The following is a 23,667-nucleotide window of genomic DNA, read 5'->3' on the forward strand; positions in this document are numbered from 1 at the left end:
TGTTCACCAGTCTTCACAGAAGTAATTGTGAATGCCGTTTATTTCTATTATTAACACACCTTTTATAGGGTCTACAGGGTTTGCGGGCAGAGCAAGCTACTATTGGCTAGTACACACAAGTTTACATTCTTATCCTTGTACACAAGGATATTGTTTTGCTTTACTCTCTCTTCTGCAGGCAAGTTTCAAGGATTTTAGCCCTTAATATCACAACTTATTCCAAAGGCTGGTTTGTGCATACCGGCCTTTACTAATATATAAAATATAGCAACAGATTGGGAATGCCAGTGTCATAAAGTCACCCCAGGACACCCTCCAAGCCACTCAAACATTTATATGCTTGCTTTTTCCTGTAAAGCAAAACAGTCAAAAGCAATGCTGGATTCTCATTCTCTTTGGAAGTAGCTCATCAGCAGTTGTTGGATGGATGGTTTCAGGCATCACAAGGTGTTGGATAGTGGCATGGAGGAGCATTGCTGTGAGGTGTGGACTGCCTGCATTTGGAACAGGTGCTTTCCGGAACAAAAATTCTGACTTCATCTGAAGCAGCAGAGGAAACTGACGTTTCTGCTGAAAGCATTCATCCTCTGGCCTGCCCATAAATGTTCTGGAAGGGTGGATGGCAAACATCTGGAGAAATTGATCTGTCTGTTGTGTGTCCAAACAATGATCAGCTCCAGCTTCCAAGAAGAGTCAGAGTGAAGCAGATACAATTTGTCTCTTCTCCTTTTCCACAACTGTGAATCTCTCCGCAGCTATCTGTTGGATACATGGTTAAGTCAGATACTATGCAGAAACAGGTTCTATAAAAAATAATAAGAAGAAAAGTTACAATAATGTATTGGTTTGAAAGACAGGTGTCTGCCAAGGAAGGCAGAAACCTCCCTTGGAATGAAAAAAATATGACTCCCTTCCCTCAGAATTTTTACAGCTTTGAAATTAAAGGGCTTTCAGGCAAAGATATGGGAAAAGGAATAACAGTTCTTTACTAGTATGTATAACAAGGCAAACAAACAAACAACAAGGCAGCAGCACAAATCAAACCTTGAACCCAGTGCCAGCCTTCTCCCTGCCACCGGCGCCTTCCCCTCAGTGCAGTTCCAGGCCAGGGGCGCTGCCGGCTCCCGGCTGAGCAGCGTGGGTGCAATGATTCCCCCAAGCCTGCAGTGGGCGCTGTGGCACAGGGCTCAGCTGCATCTCCCTCATGCAGTGATGGTGGGTGGGGCTGGGTGGTGAAAATGGGCCGCAGCAGGGACAGCAGGCATGAGCACACACCAGAGCAGCAGCTCCACAGCTGTAGCAAGAGCAACGGGGTGTCCCTGCAGGCAGGGGGTACTGGGTTAGAGTGTAGTAGAAAAAGTGGCAGCTGGGCTTCTCCCGTAGCAGCTGCTGCAGGCAGCCAGGGAGACATGCCCTCCAGGAAGGGGTTTTCGGTCTTGGGTTTTCCTTGAGGCATCCAAACAATTGGTGAGGGTCCCTTCCAGTCACATTGGGTGTTAATAAGGCCCCATTCCAACAGATGCTCTTGTAAGCAAAGGCTCACCCACAGTATGAAAATCAGTGGAAGGACAAAAACTCTATCGTGGTAGTGAGTCCTCTGGGCAGCGACTGCAGACCAGCTGTGCCTCCTTCGATGTCAAGAGCGAGAGAAGCCCAGAGCCCTTCACCAACCCGCCTGAATCTCATGGTATCTTTGCCCTTCCAAAAAGAAAACCTCCCAGGTAAGAGTAGCCAGCTGCATGCTTCCCTCACCTTTTTTGCCTCTCTTACTGGTCGTTACAGTCTCTTAGCCACAAAACTCTATGAGAGAAAGAAACAAAAGGAAAAATCCTAACCTCCAACAAATAATGATTTTTTCCATCTCTGATTTTTCCCTATTCCTTTCCTTCATGTCTCTTTGTATTCTTCAGTCATCTATACTCTTGGTCCTTCCTGTATCCCAGCCTTTTCCTTGGTGCTGTTGAATAATAATTTTACATTACCTATATTACCTCATTATTCTCTAAGTATTTCAAATGAGCTTTTGTTTTTTGCCCAGAACAGTCTTCTCATTTTCTCCTTCCAAATTTTATTTCATCTTCATGGCCCTCTCTGCTTCACATCTAATCCACTGTTTCTTGGAACAGTGCAGGGACATTGGTATGTTGCGTTAACACTAAGACACCTCAGTCATATGCCAGGATGCTGAACAGATAAACAAGACAGAACTATGTGCCATGAATGTCATGTTCATATGTGTGGTGCTCCTGTGCCATGCAGAAAATCATTGCAAAGCCTTTTTCTTGATTAAGTTTTGCGGTCCTGAAGGAGGTCAGGGACAGAGGCAGCTAGTGGTGGACAGCATGGGAGAGGTCTTGGGCCTGGGAGCTGCTTTCCTCACTGAAAGGACAGATTTCAGATCCAGCTTTGCTATATCATTGCATGTCTTTTCAGACGCAGCTTTGCCCACTGAGAGGGGATCAGCTGGCAGCACCACAGCTCAATATGTTTAATTATTCTCCCTGGCAACTTCATCAGAAAGGGGCTTTATTTTAATTTTGAAGCCTTCTGTTTGTAACACAGACTGACAAATTAAGAATGATGGTGAGATTTCTACTCTGTAACTGTGCTTACAGTTCATTTTAGCAGTTAACTGTCCATATCATTGATAATATTTTAGTAAATTTGATTCAGTAAGGTATTTGTTATAGATACATATATTGTTGGCTTTTCGCAAATATTAAAATGAATGTTATGTGTATAAGAATGGAAATTTTTGTTGTATTAATGTAGTTTTCTTTATTTCTGTTATTGATGAAACTTAGAAATAGTGGTATAATACACATATGTTAAGCTATGACATAGCATTAAAACAAAAACTACTTTTGTCTGTATAACCCAAAGACTGAAAAAGATAGCTGGAGACCCATTTATTTTCTTTTGTAAACTATCTTATCCAGATGAAGACAGCAGTGACTAGAACTCTGGGGGGAGGAATTTATTACATTTCTGGTATCAGGGAGTGCAAATCTCAATGGCGCCAAGAAGATTGATCTATTGGGAAGGGGGCAAGAGAAAACTAAACAGAAGAACACCAAAGATCCTAAGAAGAATGTATGAATATGTATGAGAATTTATGGATATGTAGTAGGATTCTGTTTTTAAGGGACAATCCTTTGTTAGGAAGGTGTGCTCTCTTGGCTGAATGCAGAGACACCTGGTCGTATCTGTATACTTTATTTTTTTCTCCTAATTGTCATTTTTATTAAACTTTTAAATTCTATAAAAATTATGTGAACCTCGTTTTTCACATATTAACATCATCCCTTCACACTTACTTGTGTCCCTACCATTCCCATCCCTCTTCAACATGGTGTAAGTAGAACTGCATTACTTGACATCACTTATTCTGTGTATTTAATATGCTTGGTCTCTTTGTGCAGCCTACCAGAAGAGCAAAACTGTTTTCTAAGCTTAGAAAAATAATTATAAAGTTATTCCAGGATGGGCATAACGTCTGGGATTGTACTTTATTTTTTTCTTTCTAGATTTATTTTAAGGAGCTTCTCTGTTTCAAGCTGAAAAATGTCAGTGAGAGCCTTTGTCCTCGTTTGGGACACCCAGAAGATTCAGTTACCGTGGTAGGGACACAGAGCAAACAAATACAGACAGTGCTTACAGGGGATATAAAGATTAATGCTCCAGGGTTGAAGCCAACATCTGAGAAACAGGATTTGGAGGAAACTTTCCCTGTTGGCAGCTGATTCTGTGGCTGTCACCTTCAGGTCTTCTTGCACTCTCTTTTGCAATATCTGGTGTGAGCCAAGGACAGAGGCAGGAGCTCAGTGCTGGAAAGACCCTGATGCAAGCCACACTTTGAACCGCTCTGCTATCCCTGGCATCACTGGCCTTGTTAAATAGTTCTGACCCTTGAGCATTTCTTCATGAGTACATTGTCCTACAGCAATCTACCCTGGTCTATACAACTTCATGGCCCTTTCCACAGAAAGCTTACCTTTCCTTCTGGGCTTTCTGGGGTACTCAGGACATTGTAAAGTGGGAGGCAGAGGAATACTCAGATTTAGCTATTACCTCATGTGTACCATAGGCCTTTGCCCTAGAGCCACGTGTCACTCCAGGCCAAAGGGTCATTTCAGAGGATTTGCCTCACAGCCATTGTAAATGAATCTTGTAAAAGCCTAAGACTTTATCTACACTTTATAAAGTTCAGACCAGGAATCATGCTTTTACTTTGCAATCTGGAAAGCAGCATGGACACACTATTTTTTCTGATTGAAATAAAAAAGATGGGTAATTCTCTACATCTTTTTTTTTCTCCATGAACTGGAGACAGAGGACATTTTGTGAATCCCGTTTCCAAGCACTCCAGTGGTTATTATTAGCAAATGTTTTTTGCTGCAAGCTGCAAAAGCAGTTAGTCCAGGACCAGAACAGAGCTTTGACAGGAGAAAAAAAATTAGATATTATATGATGAAAGGAACAAAGCTCTCATTATTTTCATAAATATAATCTCTGCTGGGCCTGGTGTTTTCAAAACACTGGTGGGGGTTGCTTGAATAGCCAGGTGAGAGTTAACTTTTTCTCCCCCACATGCTCCTGTTGAAATATTTTTCCCTATGTTTGTGTTAACATGACATCCTAGACTAATCTAAGATGATAGGCAGGAATTTCTAATACCCTTAGCATATTATTAATTCTTCTCAGCCCAATCTCTCTGAATTGTGTTTTCTATTTTCCTTTAAGAATTCTTTGAACTTAAAAAAAAAATAAAATTTCTCATGTGATAATTGGACAGTAAAGATAAAATACGTTCCCATATTCCTTTATTGGATGCTGAAGAGAAATTTAGCCTGCAGAGACAAGATCAGTGCTGTCCAAGAGAAACAGCCATTGGGATTGAGACACTCACAGGACACATCACCAAGGGCTTGGATTAAAAGAAATACTTAAAAATAATATATATTCAGGGGGTTTCTGGATGAGGACTCTCAGAACATTGACAAGTTATTGGCTAGCAGTGAAAGGCATATTCTAGGACCATCAAGACACACTTCAGTGTAAGGAAGACAAAAATCATGCATTCAAGGAAAATATAGTCCATACTTTATTTATTGCTACCAATTATTTTTTAATTATACCAATTATATACCAACCTATAACTAGGTTATTAAAAATTCAAAGAGGCAAACAAAAACATTATGGATTCTCTCTTCACCTTTAACAAAGGTTTTAAGACCCTTTTTTTGTACCCTAAGGAAGAGTTGATCCCTCTGAAGATCTCACTCCCACCACAAATGTGCTGTAATTTTCTGGAGGATACTTGTTAATGTATACACACTTTTCTGGTCTCAGTGCAGGAGTAGCTGTGCATGATGTCATGGCCTGTATTTTCTCAGTATGTCAGATGGGATGATCTAATGGTCCCTGCTGCACTCCAAATTTATGGATAGGGAGAGTTTAATGAATTTTGGTCAAGAGAAAGCTTTCCTCTGAGTCTTAAATTAATCTCCCACAGATGAAACAAACAAACAGAAACCCCACCAGAGTCAGGCATCCCCAAATGGTTGATTTTTTTTGACAAATGCATTTCAGTGCTATTTATGGATTCTTCAAACAGCATTGACAAATGTCCCTGGGAACAATTTGTAAAAATTAGGGTATCTCATTGTTCCAGGAGTTTACTTGGATTCTTGCTGTTGATAAATTTTGGCTTAGTAGCAAGGATGAGAAAGGCAGCTTCTCTGTGGGCAAAAGTGAAATGATATTTCTTGGTTTTATGGTCTGAGGTCTACTACAAAGACCATAAAACTGAGGAATGGCACTGGAGTGACTGCAAAGGGCTAATGAGGTTTGGGACTCAGCATCTTCCTCATCCAGGGAACAGCACTGCTTTCCTCAAGTGTATTTTTTTTTTCCTTTTATAACCACAATAGTCATGAACACTGACTGCATCCTCCCATGTCCCAGCCTTGTTATCCTTCAGGGTGTATTTTTTGATGTTAGGTCTTTCATTCTGGGTGATCTGGGTTAGTCTGTCAGAAAGGGGCTGCTTCTCCTGACTGCCATGGTTTTCAAATTCAGTCAAGGGCAGGGCATAAATCAAAACTGAAGGGTTATGACACAGAGAGAAACTGCTGAGTTTGAGTGACAACTGTTTGCCCCTTGGGTGGTCAGCTTTTCATCTCACAGCTTTATCTTTTCAAAAAGATATTAGCTACTAATAAAAGTTGTCTGCTCAGCCTTGGCTGGTGTTTTAAATCATATTATAAACAGATCTTGGCTGATTAGATTAAATTGTTTGGGATGTGCTATTTTTTCCATATATAAAAATCTCACTGCATTCTTTAAATATTTTGTGTTAAATTAAGAGAGCAATAAAATTTCTGGACTGAAGCTCTCCTTATAGTCAGCTCCTCTATACTGTAAACTTCCACATGAAAAAATGTAATACAAGACTGAATGTGGTCCATGAAATATTAAATTTAGCCTCATTTTAAAGATGTGAATATCCTTCAGTTTATATTAGCGTGAAGTTAGAGCATTATATTAGCATTAGCATTAAGTATGGTGTTATCAGTCACGAGTCTTTTCCTTAAGGCACAATAATCTGTTCAAATTTGAAAGTTTTAACCATTGAAAAGTGAGAGCAACCTGTGAACACCACCTTAAGACCTAAGCCTGGGAATTTCTTTCTCTCTTTGTTTCCTGGCTGTTAAAGGTTACAGAGCTCCAGCTGGCTTCCCATCCCCTGCCCAGGCCATGCAGCCCTGGCAGGGGGCTGGGCTGAGCCTGCCACGGCTCCCGGCCGGGAGATGGGGCCTGCAGGGTTTCACCCAGGCCCAGGCTGGGCCAGGCCGGTCCCTGGCTCAGCTGCAGTTTTTGCTGTGTATGAATTCACCAGAGACTGCCGAGTAAAGAAAGAAAAAAAGCTCTTGACCTGCGGCAGGCTGAGACAGTGACCACACTCTCCAGAGCAGCCATGAAGAATCTTCCATCGAAGACAGCTCCATCCGCTGCTCCAGCAGAGATCACAGAACCATCTACAAAGCCTGGGCAAGATTTTAACCCTTTCATTACCCAGGTAAGAGTTGCAGATTAATCCTTTTTTCCAGAGAAGGAAAAAGAGAGTAATCAACATGTAAAGAGACTTTTTAAACTATCAGAGACAGTAAAGAAAAGAATTAAGCTTCAGAAAAGGTAGAGAATAAGGAGATGCTTTAATTAAGCTGAAATATTTTTCTGTTAAAGCTATGGAGATGGACAATAATGTTCTGAAAAAACTCCTTTAATTCATGACAGAGTATATGGGGAGGAATGGAGTGTTCAAAGTTTGGATTTTGAGCAAAAGGTGGAGTAATTATGATACAGTGAGGTGCTGGAACAGAAGGGGAGAAGTAGTAGTTGAAGATCTGAGGCCGCTTGAGGCAAAGAGAAAACTTCTGTTTTCCAGGGAAGCTCACAGAGACAGATGAAAAGAACTTTTGCCTTTGAATAACTCATCCTTAAAAATGACATCCCTAGACTCATGGCCCATAACACGCCTCAGAGTGATGTGAAATGGGAAGAGAAAATCTGATGACAGATTTCTGGGCAGCTGGCATCAGAAAAATAGAAAGCTATAACAGAAATAGTTTTCTTGTGAGAAACTCCATAGATTAGTAGAAGAAGACTTCTGTTTCTCTACAGAGACTGACGAAAAGATTCTAGCAGGAATTGGGGGCTGTTTAAACACCAAAGTTCCAAAGGTTGTTGTCTCTATGTTGTCATGTAAACAAAAAGAATGGTTGGGTAGTGGGGGAAAAAAAGGGTTTTCTGGAAGTTTTATTTTAGTTTTATTATTCTTGTAGTTTTGTTAATAAACTAACTTTATTCCTTTTAAGTTTTACACCTGTTTTGCTCTTGTTCCAATCCACGTCTCACAGCAAGAAATAAGTAAGTTTTCTAGTTTTTTTTAGTTACTGCTTTAAAACCATGACAGGTAACCACACCTTGCACAGTGTTTGCAATCCACTGCAGATCACTCAGCCAGCAAGTGGTGATAACTCCTTATGTCTTTCCAAAACCTTGCATCTGTGTATATCAACACATTCTTTCCTATTCCACTTCAAGCACAGAACTACTAATTCATCAGTAAAATCCTTCACTTTAAGTTCTCCTTGGGCAAATTATCAACTCAAAGGAGAAAAACTTGTTTAACTTTATATATATATATATATGTGTGTGTGTGTGTGTTTGTGTGTGTGTGTGTATATATATATCTATGTATGTATGTATGTATGTACACACACATTTATACATATATAAAGAAGTGTTTGCATTGCTAGATTTGACATAGGGATTCTCCAAGTTATTCTTACTTTGGTTTTCCAACCAAAAGATTCCATTATATATGCATATACATACATACATATATATATAATGAATCTGCATTCTCAGAGACTCCATCATGCTTCAAAACCCTCACTAAGATGAACTTCTCTGCCACTCCAGGGCCTCAGCTAACTACACTCACATCTGAGCAAAGCTTCCAGCTCCATCTCTTCTGGCACACATTAAGAAAGGTCTGACACAGCAGAAGATGCATTTTTTTGTTTGGAAGAGCATGCTCTGAAGTGGGAATTTTCATCCTTATTAGGTCAACCTAGCAGTGATTAATGTGACATGATGTCACAGGAGAAGTGCTGGTTTTGAGATCAGTTTTTGTTTGTAACTCTGCAATGTGTTGGTTTAGATTTCTGTCAAGTGTCTCAGTGAGTTTCTCATGGTCACTTTCCTCTTGGAAATTTTCAACTTGACTTACATTTGCATGCAGTGGTGGAGAAAGGCTGGGAACTCATACCCCATCAGGATTTCCAGGCATTTCATATGGGTACTTTAGGAATGTCATTTGAGATATGACACTGAGGAAATAAACCAGAGGAAAATGTGCATGTACAAATATGTGTGTGCAAATACACATCCAAAGTTTGTTAATGGTTTGTTCCTGTTGTGAAAAGGGGAGGGGTTTTCTTAGTAGCAACAGATTCCAGACCTCCCTTCGAAAAACCTGCCCACAATAATTTGGTGCCTGCAATCCTCAAGAGGCTGTGGCATTTCAGCTTGTTAAAATTACCACAAATATGGACCCATCAGCACCATGCACACAGAAGAGGGTAAAAATACCTTTCAAGGGATGAAATGCTCATTAGCAAAGACACAGAGAGCTTCCTAAATGGTTTTACTCAGAGATGTGAACTTTTGAAGGGTAGCACTTACTCACAGTGCTCATTTGTGTCCCTGGGGAGTTCTCCAGCCATGGATGATACTGCATGGGAGGTGCACATGCCCTGCAGGACATGGAATTTGGTCATGGAAGTCAGCAGCAAGCACAGAAGCTACGTGCAGCCCCTTCAGCCAGGCAGGGACCAGCTCCCAGCTGGGTCACACTCCGTGGCCATGCAAACTCCCAGCAGCAGCAAGGATCAGCCCTGGATCCTCTTGCTCTCCATAGCACATGTGCCTGATGTCCCCCCAGGGAAGGCTCACTTGGAGCTGCCAGAGCACAGCTCAAGGGGCTGTCAGACACAAACCAGATTCCTGTTTCCATTCCTTGGCTTTTGCTTTTTCTCCTGCTAAGCAACTGATTATGGCATGTGAGGGTCTTGCACACACTTTGAGCATTGGCAACATGGATTTTTTGTGGTAAGCAGAGCAGAGTGAATGCTGAAACAGTTTGGCTGGGCCACTCCAGTGAATCAGTTCAACAAAGGCCAAAAGGAAGAATAAAATGCAGGAATGGTAGGACAAGCCATTTCCAGCACATATGGAGTATTGTAATAAGACAATGACCAGGCAAGATGGAAAACAGGGATATCAGAGGCAGCAGACTTGAAGGAATTTGTCATCCAAGAGAGGATAAGTCAGCTCCTCTAGGGAACCAGACTAATGTGGGAATGCTCTGAAGAAGTCAAGGGATGGACAGCTTTTAAGGAAAGCAGGAGTGTCAGCTGGTCACATTTTTAAAACCATTTCTTAGTAAGTGTACTATTCTTTCTGGTGAAGTAAATGTGGTTTTGGTTTATTTCAGATCACAGGCTTCTGAAGGGCAGATCTGCAAGTGCTGGATTCCAGTTGTTTTGGGAATCACTTGCTAAGACATAGGTGCTTAATAAATTGTGAATTGTAGAGTACTGTCTGCTAATATGAATAAATGTAACAAAATTAAAACACTGGGAATGCTGCTACCCAATGAGATAAAAGGTGTTCAAGGTCAGGCTGGATGGGAATCTCAGCAATCTGGTCTAGTGGACGGTGTTCTTGCCCATGGCAGGGAGATGGAACGTATGAGCTTTCAGGTCCCTTGTAACCCAGAGCATTCTTTGATTCTGTAAAACACCTGAGCACCTCTGAAATCCTAAACAGTTCAGCACTCCCTGTACACATGTGTGAAGCCTCCTTCAAATTAGGAGAATTCTTAAGGATCCTACAGTTAAATATCTCCTTAAGGAGTCCAGGCAGGGAGAGCATTCAAAGGGATTCAAGTGGCTTGATCTCCAGAGCATAAATCTGTCTACCAGGGGAGTTTTCCTAATCCTGAAGCAGCCCTTCTCAGGCAGCATGGGTGTGTGCCTTCCAGCCCCAGGGAGTTCTTTAGCCCCACACTTCCATACAAACACAAATACCTTTGTTTAGACATTTCAGTGCAACTTCTGATGGAAAAGGAAAAAGCAGTAAGGTTCTACTTTCCCTTTCCATATGACAGCAGGCTATTTTTGTTCCATAGGTTTTCTGGTAAAAAAAGGAGAGGAAGATAATGTAACAAGAGAACCTCGTTTAATAATGAAAAAAAATACATCAGTAATTCAGTAAGAAAACAAGATTTATTGTTCCCTAATATAATATCTCATGGTTCAGTACTGGTTTTGAAAGAATTGTCTCCTTTTGGAGACAGACCTCCAGACACTGCAGAGTAGACTGGTGCTGTTTGAAACACCAGATACAAGCACTGTACAATGAAAATACATTTAAGTGACTGTTTGGATCACTTGTGTGCATTTATTGGATCAGTCCTGCCTGTGAGCCTGCAAAGTGCCTTGCAAATGCTGTGAATGTGTGAGCAGCTCCTATCTGAAAACACTATCAGGTGCAAAGAAGAGGTTCACGTTAGCTAAAATTCGTGACTTGTTCTGACATAATCTGAGCATAATCTGAATCTGGTGTTTTGTGGAAAGTTTCAGGTTTTCCAGATGCAACCTCATCATATTTTACAACCTTTATTCACACTAACTTTGCTGTATTTCCAGAAGATTGAACAAATATCTGTTTAAATTTTATAAACAGGGTTTGTTTCTGGCTCAAAAACATAAGAAGTACTCACTAGTTTGCATTCAAGTATGTTGGTCCCCAAGTTTGCTGAAGGAAAAGGCATCAGAGCAGGGATGGGCAATGGCCCACCACTGAACAGGGATTTCCTGAGCTTGCTGTACTACCTGTCACCAAAATATTGCCAAAGTAATGCAGCCCAGCTCAGTCTCGCTCTGAAAAGCTCTGTGAGGACAACCCCCTGCATATCCACTGTCATAAACCAATTTAGCCTTAAGCCTTGCAATTACATAATTACATATACTGCTTGTAGCCAGAGAAAGAAAAATTACTTATCTCATCTGAGCAAAGGTTCCAGACTTGAGAAACAAAATGTCAAGCAAGAAGAATCTCCAGGGAATTGAGCATTCCCAGAGGAAGTGAGAGACATGTTTCTTCTCAGGAGATTTTCCTGCTGTTGGAAAGCCAGGCTGTCACACAGTTTACATAACAGCAAAGAAAGAACAGATCCCAGCAGTAACAGATCAATTGTGCTGGTTTGGCATGGGATTGTTTCGGTTTGTTTTTTTTCCTATTTCGTAAACCTGAAATTAAATATCCACAAACAGTATTTTATATCGTTTTCTTAGTGGTGCAGCTTTCCCTCTGCCATTTGAAACAGAAGAGCCAGGACCGCAATACAAAATCTCACTGGTATCAAAACCAGGCCACAGTGTACACATCCCCTTCTGACATACATTGCTGTGTGATAGGAAAGGAGTTGGAAAACGTGATAAAGATGTCATAATTTAATTTGCAGGAATTGGTTTTCTGCTGAATTCTCCCATGGAACATGTTCCAGAGTACAGGAAAGGGAGGCTCTGTCTAGTCCCTCATGCATCAGTCAAAATTGGATTTCTCACAAAAATGGAGAAACACCTAAATACCCCAAATACATGTTAATATAACCTTTCTTTACTAAGTGCTAGACCCCAGCATGCTAAGGGAGAAGGATAATACTTTGATTATTTTTCTGCATAACAAAATGAAGTTCTTGAAAATTACCTTTCTTTCCTCATTGCTTTTCTGATAGACTATAAGGTAAGATGAAATTATAGCCATAGGAATGTATTCTCATTATTGATCAAGCTTGGAGGCTGTTTATCAGACTGGCTTTACCAGAAACCAAAGCCTAGAAATCCCCAGGCATTCATTCCCTTCCACACAGTACAACATTTTGGGAGAGTGAAAAATCAGAATAAGCATTCTTTACTCTGTGTGTATATCTCCACATAAACACATATATATATAGCTCAAGGAAGAACTTCAGAAGTGAAGATTAATAAAGAAGTTAATAAACTTCAAAAGTGAATACATCCTACATAAATCTTGTGTGTTGTTCTTCTGAAGTCTTCAATGGATTTCTTCTGAAAGCCTTTAAAAGATGGATCCTGACCTCTTCTGCAGTGCTGCCTGGTTGGAAGAGGTTGCAAAGCAGATAAAGGCTTATGTAAGAAGCACGTATTCTCTCAGGTAGAACAATGCTAAGAAATAAGCCCTGGGCACAGTATCATCCTTCAGAGATAAGCAGCTATTGGATCACACTTTGTGCAGAGGAGAAGCCATATGGCAGTGTATTTCTTGGTGCACTCATCAGTAAAGGGCCAATCATTTACCATATATTTTGGCAATCCGTGCTCTGCATTTCCCAGCAAACTTATTTTTACATAATTTAACCATGTCCTACATCAGTGGTCATTTCTCTTAGTGACAGAACTCAAGTGTTACTGGCTTGCTTTCCTCATGCTTTTGTCCCTGATTTGGTTGAAGCAGACAGAGCTGATCATAGAGCAACCATAATTTTGTTTGATGAAGGGAAAAATGAAGGGTGGGCAGATGAACAGAGTTCCCTGACTATTAAAGGCTAGCTGGGAGCATTGCATTCTTCAGTATCACTGGCCTGTCACCTTGGGGATTTCATTTCCACATAAATCAGACATTAACCAGACAGGGGAAAGCTGTTCTCACTGTTACAAAGGAGGCAGCTGGCCAGCTCAAAAGGACAAAATCTCTATTCCTCTGGGAAATACGGAAATGGTCATTACAAGACAATATTTATTTATAAACACATTTGGCCCCATCAATTTGGCTTGAATATATAGAGGAATGGAGCTTATTAGTAAGATAAAGCTTTCCCATGACCTATAGAGGACACTGCATAGGGACCACAGATGTTCTGTATTAAGCTGGAAAAATTATGTCAATGGCCATGAAAAGCTCAGTTGGAAAATAAGTAAATAAATAAATAAGGAGGTCACCAGCAAAGACAAGGTTAAGGACACTGAAAAATGGATCTTCCAGGGTACTTAACCTTTATTTATTTAATTAAGTAGAGCAGATCCTGACCTCAGCTGCATGTGTCTCTTCTGGGAAGCTCTGCTGAAGTTACCAGAATTCTGGGTTTGCACCATTAGACCTAAGCAGATGGCTAGTTTGTCACACAGGCAAACAACTCCTTGGCAATGGGATTCACACAATTAGTGCCAGGAAAGGTTCAGGGAAGGACTGTACTTCAGAAGTACGTGCCCTTTCTGATGCAGGTATCAAAAAATCTCTGACCCTGTCACATGAACTTATAAGTGCCAAGTTTCACCTGTACAACCTAAATCATGGAGCTTCTTAGCACAGAATTTGTAAACTGTTTTGAGATGGAAAACCAGATAAATGACAAAGAAGTATCACAAGACCAGATTCAGTTTTTATTTACCAGGGCCTTCAGATCACAGAATCAGAGACTATTCCGAGCTGGAAGGCACCACAAGGATCATTGAGTCCAGCTCTTCAGTGCGTGGCCCATACATGTGGACTCAAATCCACAAGTTTGGTGTTGTTAGCACCAGGCTCTGACCAGCTGAGCCAACCTAATGCAAGCTGGGCTGTCAAAGGTCAGAGATCCTCTCTGCTCTCAGCAGCTCTGAATGTACCCCCAGACAAATGCAAAGAGTTACCCATCTTGGCTGGCCTGAAGCCTTGAATCCAAGGGTGTGTGTACCTGCTAACTCTGTGGGAGCTGGAGAGCATGAGTTATGTTGTTTGCACAGCTGTGGGCCCAGTGAGCACCTGCAGCCTGGCTCACACCCTCTGCCTGCACCTCAGCTGCTGCTCCCTCCAGCAGACATGGATGGAGTGTCACAGCAGCATCTCCTCACCCACCTGCATGGCCCCGGGCTTTCCTGTCACACACTGGATCCTTGGGTCCTCTCATTTGCCAGAGGAATGACTTACCTCAGAGCCTTCTGAGGGACATCCAGCAGGGAATACTGCGTTTTCCAATCATTCAAATGGATGTCTTGTGTTCGGGTGTGCTAAGACACCCAATAACACAGCAGGAACTAGGAAAAAAATTCAGTTTCTTCTTCTTTCCGAAAGAAGTACTCTTAATAGTTTAGGAAGAGGAGTGAGGCCACAGAACACTGTCTGGGGATGAAACCTTTCCCTTCAGGGTTTCCCAGTGAAAATGCTACAGCTGTCAGAGCATCACAGGTGTGTGAGGGACTGACTGACCACCATCAGTGAAGTCGAAGTTCTTCTAAACCCTGAGGGTGCTGCAGCAGGTTTCCAGCTATCCCTGACATCAGAAAGCCAGGCAGGCATTCACACAAGCACAAAAACATAGGTGCAGCTCCACTCTTTATTTGCCTCACTTTCTGTTCTTCCCTAGGCACTTGATCTCACAGATGACCTTTCCACTCACTGTATTCCAGAATCACCCAGCTTTCTCCCAGGCATAGAGAAAGCAGGATATCCTCTGGATATCCCAGAGTTACAGGTTCAGAGTGACACAGTCCTGTTCTCCTGGGACACACCAGCTTGGACCTTCCCAGGGGGTGGAGCTCCTGAGACAGGGGCAGTCACCCTGCAGCTGGTGAGGCCATGAGCAGGAGACTATAAGTACCCCAAAACTGGAGCACCTGATAAACATTTGAAATTACTACTAAAACCCCAAACAAACCACACTGCAATTCAACATTAGCTAGTATTGTTTCCCATAGTAGGACAGATATGTCAGTCTGATTACTGCAGGCTAGGTTTACAATTATTGAAGAATTTTTTTCTTTTCCTTTGAGCTTGGTGTAGTTTACACTGAGATTAAAAAAAATAAAAATCTCACAGTATTGTTTTACAGAGCCAATTTCCTTACATTTGTTTTGTTTCAACTTTTGTGGGGTTTTTTGTTTTGAGTAGTAAGAAGGAACAAAACAGTTGAAGCACATATAACCCCCCTCTGGTTTATGAAAATGCAAGAATTTCACACATTTTTCAATGCTGAGTTGAAAATTTTCATCTGGAGTGTAATAATTATTGCAATATGGATTTGGTTGTATATGTTCAGTTGTGGGGGCTTCTGCAATTGGAAGTAAAACAGGATCCATGATTTTTTATTTTTTTTGCAAAAGAAAGAAATCAAATTATTATCACTTTTATAGATGAATATAGATGATATATAGATGTCACTAACAGAATTTTTAAACAGTTTTGGCCCCTGTATGAATTCCTGGTGCACACCACTGGTGACTGGACTTCATATCATAGACGACAAGTGTCTGATCCTGAAGGTCAGCCAGTTTTCAGGTCACCTCACTGCCCACCTATCTAAACTCTACTTTGCCAGTTTGTCTGTGAGGTTATTAGCTTGGTCAGGCATGATTTGTACATCTGTGCCTGACTATTCCTAGTCACTTTCTTGTCCTTTATATGTTTGGGAATAATTTTCAGAATTAGTTACTCCATCAGCTTCTCAGGAATTAAGGTGAGGCTGGCTGGCCTGTAGTTCCCCAGAAGGGACTTCTTGCCTTTCCTGATGATGAAGGTGACATTTGCTTCTTCCAATCCGCAGGAATCTGCTGATTGTCACAACTTCTTAAAAATAAAATTGAAAGTGGCCTCACAATGACATTGTTCAACATTGGGGAGGAACCCATCAGGATCTGTGGGCTTGTATATGTCCAGTTTGTTTGTTTTGACATTTACTCATTTGTTTTAATCATTTTTTGGTCATTTTAGTCATTTCTCTACTTGTAGAAACAGTGGTGCTTGAACTTGTCACAGTCTGCAAATTTTTAAGGCCACACACTATTAACAATGTCAGAAATTAGAGACCACACTGCAGTCTTTACTTCATCCCTCAAGGTAATCTAGTTTATAAAACATAAAGAAGAGGAGATTAAATAATTTTAATTTAATCTCTCTAATGATAGTCCAGAGCCGTGTTTGTGCACGTTATTTACTCTGTCTCCCCTTGAAACAAGCAGCAATGTTTCCAAACCAGTGCTGTGTTTTGGGGCTAACCTCTCCAGTTCTCACAGAGGCTATCCTGGGTGGAATTAGAAACACTGATTCATCCCAATTATCTGTGCTCAGAGCTGTTCCCCATCTTCCCATGCAAGATTCTGAGTAACCCACAAAGGGAAAAAATACTATCACATTGCAACCTTTCTTTCCAAATCCTCTGCTGTCCCTGGATACCAGTGGAGCCCATTTCAACCACGGTAGGGACAAAGATATTTATTTTCGTTTATGTTTCCTCTCTGCTCTGCCTTAGCTGCCAGAAACTGATCTCCAAGCAGACACATCATCTCTGCAGATCTCTGCTCCCCAATCAGACAGTGACCTATTTCAGAAGTCAAACTGAGATCAAATGTTGCTCTCTGGTTCATGGGTGAAAAAAACCCACAACTTTGAATCCACAAGAGGAACTAAAGGGAAAAGATGTCCATCCTGTACACTGCTGTGTTCACAGTGAGTACGGTTGGTTCCTTTCCCACACATCTTGGCTGTTTATTTGTTTTTTGATCCAGCTAACATGCATTTCAACAGCTGCATCCCTGAGAGTTTTAAAACTTATCTTGGAGTAGGCTAACCCGTCAGCATGAAAATAGGACTGGGAGAAAGAAAAATCATAACCTGATAGATGCTTAAGCTTGTTTTTCTTGTAGTGTGGTGAGGTAAATTCATGTGCAAAAATTTCACAAAGCACACAGTGACAACACCAAGTGTGTCTACCCAGAAAAGTTGTGGATTTGTCATCCCTGCGAGTGTTCAGTGCTCTGAGCAACCTGTGATAGTGGAAGGTGTCCCTGCCCATGTCAGGGGGGTTGGAATAAGATGGTTTGTAAAATCCCTTCCAATCCAAATCAATCTGTGATCTTATGATACTATAAAATGTTAATCTGTTTAAAAAAAATAATATTTTTGTCTCTAGAAGATAAAGAAAAAGGATAAGGCAGAAAGCAAAGGAGACAGGAGGAGAATGAGATGGAGAAGGAGAAGAAAAAGGAAAGTTAAAAATCAAAAGGAAATGGGAAGGGGAAGCAGAAGGAGAAAGGGAAGGGTAAGAAAACAGATAAAGGTCCCAATCATCCTTGTTTCAGCAGATTAAAGCTGGAACCACTGACCATAAACAGCTGGTTATAATTTTGAGTCTGAGTCCCAAAACTCATAGTCATGTTAGCTCATGGTCAGACTGAGGCTTTTAAATGAAGGTACATAAATTCCAGAACAATAGAGCCTCCCTATATTTAAAAGTATTTAGAGCTGAATCCTATAACCTCAGCTTCTTGCCACATCTCCCTTTCTGTTGCACCGCTAAAGCTTCAAGATTTTTTTTTGATCTGTGAAAGAAAATCATTGTCTGCACTCTAAAGCCACTGTCATCAGTTAAACATTCTGTTTCTTTTCATCCTCCTTATAGGAATATTGTAGAACTGTGCCTTAATAAAGACAGATTAATTGTATCATGTCCAAAGTTTAATCTTGGATTACTTGTCTTGCTAACCAGATCTGATGGTCATTTGTCCTAGATGGAAACCAGTAAACTTTTAAAAAAATAGGCAGAAAAGGGAAAAATCTGGCAGAGAATTAACCAGCTTCATGGTATCTGCCATAAAACTGACCAGCCCAAATCTGTGTTATTTTTTATGGCTACTCATATCCCTGGTACTGAAAGTGTGAAGTCAGTTGGTAATAGAAGCTCAGTCTGGTTCCAAAATAAATAAAAAGAGCAGATTTCTCAGGTTGCCCAAGAAATAGGCAACAGCATTTGAAAAAATCATAAAGTCCAACCTTTGACCACCTTGTCACCAGCCCAGAGCACTGAGTTCTGCATCCAGTCATTTCTTCAACATTTCCAGGGATGGGGACTCCACCACCTCCCTGGGCAGCCCATTCCAATGCTTTACAAGGAAAAGAAGGGTTTTGCCTTGATGGCAAACACTTCACTACCATGATCAATTGGCCAAATATTGTTGAAAGAGCACAGGAAAAAACATATGGACACAGGGAAAACATAAAAGAAAATATGGCTTAACATCTTTTCAGGATGGATGCAGAATTATTTGCAAAAGAAAATTCTTTTTTTCAACCCTGTTATATCCTGGGTAGTAAGTGGTACAATTACAAAGCCAAACCCTCCCCTTTGACCTCCCAAAGGAACTTGGTGGAGTGGCATTTGGTATACCCATCTCTTGGGTCTGGGGGGCTTCTGATGTCCTAAATTGAGTTTCTCTTCTAGTTCTAGAGGGTGATACGATATGCTGCTCCCCTCCCCCTACACCATTGTTATTCTTAGGTGGAGCTGTAGGAACAGCATTTCCCTGATCTCTTTGCTCCAGAATTCAAGGGACCTGCAGCTGGCCCTGGGTCAGCTGGCAACACTGGAGGACAAGATGGGGGAAGGTGTTGAAAAACATCCCAATCCTCACCGTTTTCCTCTTCCTCCCCTTTTTCCTCTTATCCTTTTTTTCTAAACCCATAGATTTCTCCTGTTGCTTGGTTAAACCATATCAATCCACATTCTCTTCCAGTCCATCCTTTCCAATTCTCCTCTAAATACCTCCACAAAATTTGACACAAACAAATTCCATCTGTTTCATAAGTTGGCCATGCAAGTCTATTTGGCAACTTATACTCTGGCCACACAAAATAACAATATTTTACTATCATCTCCATAGTTACCTCTGGGTGAATGCATAATCTGTCCCAAGATCTCATCATTCTCCCCAAGGGACTCCCCAGCGATATTGTGGGATTGTCATCCCTTTTACCAGGACCCCTTCCCGGCTTTACCTTTGCAACCCTCCATGGGTGCCCTTTTTTACCTGTGCTACTCTCCATGGGTGCCCTCCCAGGTTTGCTTCCCAAAGATCCCATTTTACTCACCAGTGAGATTTTCAGTGGTCCTTCCCTGCTGACTCTTCATGGGCCCCCCTGGTCCACCACTCATCAGTCTCCTGGACAGTCTTGGGAACCCAATCAGGTGCCGGCCAGCACCAAGGGGAGCTGTTCACTGAAACTGGGTCAGGTGCACTTTCAGCTCTGCTTGTTGCCTGCCTACTCGGATGGTGAAAATATCCCAGAAAAGTCCCCAAATTGTCAGGAAAATTAATCCACAAACACCAGAGGTTTATGTCCAAAAAGGAGACAGAGGAGTCCTTTTACTTTATTTGAATAAAGGGAGAGGCCATGGGGCATTCTCCTGTGTGGACGAGGCCCAGTCCTCTGACAGGCATCTGTGGCATCCTTCCTGGAGATCAATCCCCTAAGATAGAAAAAACTGCCTAGTCACTGTGACTAAGCTGTGGACACCTTCCCTGCCTCAGGACCCCATGTTATTTCCCTGTTAACTATTGGTCATCTTACCCCAGTCTCAGACTATTGGTCCGCTTCCTGATTCTCCCCTTCCCCATAAGAACCCCAGCTTTTACCCGGTTCGGGGTTAGACCATCACTGGCCCCCTTTGCTGAAGCCTGCATTAAAGACTCTCTGCAGAACACTATATGGTCTTCCTGTCTTTCATCTGTGTTGGCTGGGTTAACACCTGAATGGGGCTGGCTGGGCTGAACAGAGCTGATCACAGTGCAGAAATCACTGCTAAAAGAGTTGATCACTTAAAGCCCTTGCCAGTACTCAGAGGGTTACCCCTGTCTGGAGACTGCTTGCAGAATCCCCAGCGGCTCTGTCCCTGGGGACAGCCTGACTATCTGGGCTTGTTGCTGGCAGAAGCCAGGCGTCGGACAGGCCCTCAGGACCCAGCCTGCAACACTCCTGGGGTCTCTCAAATTTTTGGACGACACAGCCTCCTTTTTATCCTAATTTCCTGGCCACATGTCCCTCTCTCTTTCCCCATTGCCTGAGGTTCTTGAGAGGTACAGACTTCCCAGAATGCCTGATACCTAAGAGTCCCCTCTAATGTATAACCCTCCCTCTTAATTTTTAATTCTTATGGAATTTATGGTGTTTTCCCATCATCTCTTTCATCTTTCATTATCCAATTTCATTTATCAGCAAAACTAGTTTGTTTGTAAAAGCAAATATCTTTTTCAATCAGTGGAATCTATCCCAGTGTTTCTTTTATCAGTGTTAGTTCTATCTATCAGCAGACCCACAGCTTGTTTGTAAAGACAAATCCATCATTCCTCTCAGTTTCAACTGTGACATTCTTCTCCCTGATGATCAGTGACAGGACCTGAGGGAATGGTATGAAGCTGTGCCAGGGAAGGTTTACCATGGACAACAGGAAAAGGTTGTTCACCCAGAGCATGGTTGCTCAGCCTCCCCAAGGAAGGGGTCACAGCACCAGGCCTGACAGAATTTGAAAACGCAAATTCACCTTCAGGTTCCCTTGTAAAACAGCAGGACAGATTTAGGGGTTTTCAAGCCATCACTACATATCAGCCAGCATCATTAAGTACTCAAAGAGTTAAACCCTGGATCTGATTGAATAAAATTTATGGAGACAAGGTAATGAAACCCATGACTTGTCGTCCTGCTTTGTCAGGGCAAAGTGCCACACGGTGGTTTAAAGTGAATAAATTGCTTTCTGCATCAGCCCCTCTGACAGCCTGGTGAGCTAAAAGAGAAAGAGGACTTTCTCTAGAAAGAGCAGGAGAAAGGTTTATCACCATAAATAGCCCTTGGATGAGCACAACAGAGCAGATTCAGTGCAAGCAAGCAGGCACTAGCCCAGCTGTACCACCTGACTTCATCTCCAAAGGGGCACAGGGACACTTCTAAAAGGTCATACCCAGGGGTTGCCCCCCTACAGCTTCTTATCTCCCAGAGACTTACAGCATGGGGATGGTCCTCACTGGCCGTTGAACCTGCAAAGTCTCTCTCAGCTTATAGAGCTGCTGTTGAACAAAATCCCAATTTACCTGCCAAATGCAAAGACAAATGATAAAGCTTCAGTGTACTCTGGCTTATTTGTTATTAGCCATGGTGTAAATGTTCCAGGAAAATGTTTAATACCTCCACCAGCCAACAAAGTGGCTCTTTCACCGCTATTTACAGGAAGGGCTTGTTTCTCTAGAGTGAGTTTGCTTTGATGCTATTGGAAGAGGTTTTGTGGCAGGTATTTACACTAAGCTGAATGGCTGCGGCATCCTCTGAGCACACTTGACACAGGCTGGGCGCCCACGCTGCCAGAATATAAAAGAGCACTTCCCACAATACCTTATCAATTTGTTGTGCTGCCTAAGTGGCGTGATTAGTTTTCCATGGCTGGGAAGGCTGACTAACCCTCCCTGAACCATTAATATTGGGACAGCTTGAACTAAGAGAGATTTCTGTAAAAATAGACTACAAGAAAATGCATTGGAGACAAGAGTCTTTGCGTCTTTTACAGCTTCTTGACCTCTTCTGGCTGGATTTTTTTACTAATGGGGAGGATTAAAGGGAATATCCTGGAGCCCCAGTGCAACAGTGACCGATGTGCACAGCTGCTCTCAGTCATGTTTCTGAGCAGTGGGGGTGCTCAGGCTGTGCTGTGAAGCACACAAAAAGGGTCTGACTCATTGCTCTTTCTGTCCATTAGCTCAGATTTTCCAGGTCTCAACCTCAGCCTTAATTTATGCTTGTTTTTGGGAGCTCTGGAACCAGCCTGATGAAAAAAAGGTAGGAAAAGGGCATGAAAGGAATAACTGAGAAGAGAGCTGTTTTCCTATTGTATAACTTCTCCTTAAGTGGTGATTAGTTGTGGTGGAAGGCCACCTGGCTTCAATCAATCACAACATTGCCTAATATTGCACACAGAGTGGTGTAATAAAAAAATAAAACTTACTCATGATAGTAAAAAAACTGAATGCTAATGTAACACATCCTGCAATTCAAAAAATACGAAATGCATGGAACAATTTGCCTCAAACTAGGAATATGGGCCTTCTACTTTTCACAATTGTATGTGTTATATCAGGTTATTTCTTTGTCAGATAGCATAAAATAGAATTTTACATTTTATATAAAGGAGCTTTTACGTTCTGGGAGAAGTGCACTTTACCATCTGAGTCTCGGAAGGCTTCAAAAATTTTCAGACTGCAGTAGTAAATATTGTAGAATATTTACAATATTTCTTTAATCAAGGTGAGTGCAATAATCCAGTAAGTCTTCATCTCAGACTGCAGCTAATCATATATCAGTGTAACTTCCTTCATATTCTTACAGTTTTAGCTACAACATCAGATTTACTGTGAAGTGAATGAACACATTAAGTAGTTACACCTGCTGAAATGCTTTTACCAGCACATATATGTGCAATTTAGACACAGAGGGAATTAAAATTTTACATTCCAGTATGATTTTTGTGGGAGTAAACACAATCATACTGGTAGTGTTTTGTACATACTGCTTTGGTTGGTAGTGTGCTGCCTGTGCAAAGACTTGGCTGCAAAGGTGAGGAAAATAGATACACAGAACAATGTTTGGACATTGGTCCAATGGACACAGATTCATTGATTTGGTTTGGTGAATTTTCTGTTTGAAATTACTTTTTGGGGTATGCAAGAACAGAGAAGTAGTCAAAATACATTTAAACATTCATTAGCTTAAATTTTGTTCCACTGGAACCAAACCAAGGCTGCAGACATTGTAAGAAACAGTAAGAAAGATCTTTATCTTGTACTCAATATATATTTTTTAAATTTAATTTTAAAGAGGAAAAAAAGGAACATGCTTGGGCCTTCAGGTTTTAAACCTTATACCAACCAAAGCTGCTGCAGCATTACCTTGTAATATGTGGGTGCTACTGCTGAAGTGGGAACTGAACCACAAATCTAAATCCTCCAGACTCTAAATACAGGAAAAAAACAAAGAAAATCTGAAGCAAGCAAGGAAAAAAAACCCTTTCCTTTGCAGACAGCTGCTCTGAAATTAGAGCCACATCTACCCGGTTTGTAAGCCAGCTCTTTGTGGCTATTTCACCGGGAGCCATGTTCTTCCCCACTGCTGGGCAATGAACCTGTGGTTCATTATCACATCTAAAGCCTAATGGGGAGTACATAGAATTGTCAATCTTTTCCTCAAACAACAACAGCAAAAAAACCCCCCAAAAAAACC

At 41.6% G+C, this 23,667-nt stretch overlaps 2 long non-coding RNA genes across 2 annotated transcripts; one reads left to right on the forward strand and one right to left on the reverse strand.

Moving 5' to 3' along the window:
* The first annotated feature begins 1,265 nt into the window (after positions 1–1,265).
* LOC147653705 (uncharacterized) lies at positions 1,266–3,268 on the forward strand. Its single transcript, XR_015285745.1, has 2 exons — positions 1,266–1,721; positions 2,434–3,268. It is a non-coding gene; the product is annotated as an uncharacterized LOC147653705 (long non-coding RNA).
* Positions 3,269–10,464: 7,196 nt separating this feature from the next.
* On the reverse strand, positions 10,465–15,204 carry LOC147653706 (uncharacterized). Its single transcript, XR_015285747.1, has 2 exons — positions 14,566–15,204; positions 10,465–12,753 (listed from the first exon to the last, which is right to left on the reverse strand). It is a non-coding gene; the product is annotated as an uncharacterized LOC147653706 (long non-coding RNA).
* Positions 15,205–23,667: the final 8,463 nt, after the last annotated feature.

Source organism: Cyanistes caeruleus, chromosome 4 (genome assembly GCF_971803275.1).
Source record: "Cyanistes caeruleus chromosome 4, bCyaCae1.hap1.1, whole genome shotgun sequence".
NCBI lineage: Eukaryota > Metazoa > Chordata > Aves > Passeriformes > Paridae > Cyanistes > Cyanistes caeruleus.